Below are 3,594 nucleotides of genomic sequence, written 5' to 3' on the forward strand. Positions count from 1 at the left end.
CGACCCGCGGGGGTGTGGGTCATTTGTCGCTGTCCTGCGTTGACGCGGGAAATTTGGCCTTGGTTGAACTCTTTGGCACTTTGTAATTTTCCGGGACTTGTATTTTCTATCGTTTTACGTATCTGGTCGTCCTGTTGACTTGTATGCTTTGCTAACTTGCTTCATGTGCTTGTTAGTTTCTTTACAGTACTTGGAGCTGACTGTCAAGCGCGACGCGCACTTGGAGCTGACCGACAAGCGCGACGGACACTTGGAGCTGATCGATAAGTGTGCGGGCCACCCAGGTAATCCTTCTTGACTCGGATGATGATGTTCATCGCCTTCTCTTCATCTCAAGCTATGTGTGGACATTTACAGATATTTTTAGATGCCTACAAATACCCCCTTCAAAGTGTTTCAGACTCATTCTTTTATAAAAAAGTCTAGAATGCTTTGGATAAGACAAATCATGTCTTCAATCTCCTTAGTATTTCGTTGAGGAGATCGCATAAAAGGAACTATGAATTGTCCCAATTCTTGACTTTTTCAGCCTTCAGTCTATTTGGTATTTTGTCAAATAGATAAAGTTCTTCTGGTACTGTGTTTATCGTATGACCGTTGTCGAAATCTTGAACTGAAGTTGATACGTAAGTTTCTGAACTTAGCTCGTGTCGTTGAGTTAACGTTGACCTGATCATCTTTGTCGGGAATTGGTATCTGGATGTGATTGAACTCCCTGGAATCATCCTTTGACCTGAAATTTTTCCTTAGCCTTATTTTGGCAAAATTATCGATGCGTTAACCAACATTGACCTTTACTGTAACGCGTTGTCCGACATTGGCCTTTGTTGTAACGCGTTGACCGGCGTTAACATAGTTTATACTCGTACGTTTACTGGAGTCTACACAGTTTAAGCTTTTTAAGGCATTGAAGCGTGACGATCCTAAATTTTGGGCTGCAAGACCAACTATTAAAGTTGTTTCGTCTGCAGATATGGATCTTATCCAGAAGTTGTTGGATGCTTAAGTCACGAGACCAACTAATGAAGCTGATGCATCAGAGACTTTCGCATATATAGGATTTTTGGCAAACCCTCAGCCATCAACGGGTTTAATGAGCCTTTACCAACTACCATTTGAGTCGGGCTAGCATACAGATTATTTAAGTCCGTTCTGCATGTAACGTTGTGCTAAGAGAGTTAACTCTCTTAGTGCTACGATATTAATACGTAGACTTCATCTTTCTCACATGAAAAGACTAAACAGCGACGCGTGTTAGGTGTAGATTTTAGGATTTTTGGCAAACCCTCAGTCTTCAACGGGTTTGATGTGTCTTTACCGATTACCGTTTGAATCAGACTAGTATGTGAATTGTTTAAACCCATTTTCACATGTAATGTTGTGCTAAGAGAGTTAACTCTCTTAGTGCTATGATATTGAATATGTAGACTTCGTCTTTCTTATGGGAATAGACTATTCAACAACGCGTGTTAGGCGCTGACTTATCCCTTCTTAGGATTCGGGATAAAAGTCCCCAGACTTGGATTCTGTGTTAGGCGCTGACTTATCCCTTCTTAGGATTCGGGATAAAAGTCCCCAGACTTGGATTCTGGTGTCTTCTTCAATCGGTGAAAGACTAAACCGGCAACGCGTGTTAGGCGCTGACTTATCCCTACTTAGGATTCGAGATAAAATTCTCTGTACGTGTGAGACACGGATTATTGTGTTATTAATAATAACCTATCACAATGTTGAATATGTGGGCTTTTGTCCTTTTTATGGTTAAGGACTAACCAGCAACGCGTGTTAGGCGCTGACTTATCCCTACTTAGGCTTCGGGATAAAATTCCTTAGATTTGGATTCTGGTGTCTTTTTTACTCAGCGAAAGACTAAACCGACAACACATGTTAGGCGTTGACTTATCCCTACTTAGGATTCGAGATAAAATTTCTCGTACGTGTGAGACACGGATTATGGTGTTATTAATAATAACATGTCATAATGTCGAATATGTGGGCTTTTGTCCTTTTACGGTTAAGGACTAACCGGCAACGCGTGTTAGGCGCTGACTTATCCCTACTTAGGCTTCGGGATAAAATTCCTCAGATTTTGATTCTGATATCTTTTTCACTCGGCAAAAGACTAAATCGGCAACATGTGTTAGGCATTGACTTATCCCTACTTAGGATTCGGGATAAAATTGTCCATACGTGTGAGGCACGGATTATGGTGTTATTAATAACAACCTGACATAATGTCGAATATGTGGGCTTTTGTTCTTTTTACGGTTAAGGACTAACCGACAACGTGTGTTAGGCACTAACTTATCCCTACTTAGGCTTCGAGACAAAATTCCCCAGACTTGGATTCTGGTATTTTTTTCACTTGGCGAAAGACTAAACCGATAACGCGTGTTAGGCGTTGACTTATCCCTACTTAGGATTCATGATAAAATTTCTCATGCGTATGAAGCATGGATTTTAGAGTTGAAGGATGGTGTCTTCTCTTGGGGCAAAGACGAACCCGATACTAGAAATAAAGAATTTTATATTTTATCTCTAGTTACAAAGGAAACTCAAAGTGGGATTTCCACTTTAAGAATCCGGGAAGGTAAAACTAAGAGTGAGATCTCCACTCCGAGAATCGAAAAGATTCGGATAATCCTAACTGTCGGAAGGTTTGATTACCGAACTAAAGATGAATTTCTCGTTTATCGAGAGTGAATTATTGTTTTGGTCCTAACTGTAGGAAGGTTTGATCAAGCGGGAGTTTGAGGTGACCCTAACTGTAGGAAAGTTTGATCACTCGATTTGAAAGTGGACCTTTCATTCATGGAAGGAATCAAGAGGGGATTTTGGTTTTGGCCCTAACTGTAGGAATGTTTGACCAAATGGGAGGTTTGAGATGATCCTAACTGTAGGAAGGTTTGATTGCTTGATTTGTGGACCTCTCGTTCATTAGAGGAATCGAGAGGGGATTTTGATTGTGGCCCTAACTGTATGAAGGTTTGACCAGGTAGACAATGAGAGTGGGAGTACAGATCACAATGCGAGTGTTGACTTGTACCGATCACTCAGTGGAGGTTCTTGGTGTCAAGTGATAAGAACTTAACATGAAGGGGTTTGATAATTCGTTAAGGATTGACAGATCAAAATTCCAAGCATTATGTCCAGACTTTAATAATAAAAGTGTTAAGTGCACAGACGTAGTGGGATTTTGAGTGGATTAAACAAAAAAAATTTTTTAGTGGACTCACCGTTAATTAATTTGATCAGTGAGGGATTTTGTGATGGAAGATTATAAATCTTCAACACCAGTGGGAGTTTTTTGTGAGGGAAGATTGATCTAACGAAGTGATCAAATCTCATCTCAGCAAAAGAATGCTTGAAGTTGGTGGAGTTGATCCCAACAATGAGATGTGTTTCACCCTTGAACATTCAGAGTCTGAGTGGGAGTTTCTCATTTATCACTTCTTTATAGTGACTGGGTTATCCCTAAGAATACACCATATAGCATTCTTTCGAGAACTTCCCGTTACATAAATCATCCACCCCTAGCTTCCTTTGTGAAACCGGGTCTAACATTGTACTTAGTTGGATGACCGGGTTATCCTT

The sequence above is a fragment of the Asparagus officinalis genome, chromosome 1 (genome assembly GCF_001876935.1).
Source record: "Asparagus officinalis chromosome 1, Aspof.V1, whole genome shotgun sequence".
NCBI lineage: Eukaryota > Viridiplantae > Streptophyta > Magnoliopsida > Asparagales > Asparagaceae > Asparagus > Asparagus officinalis.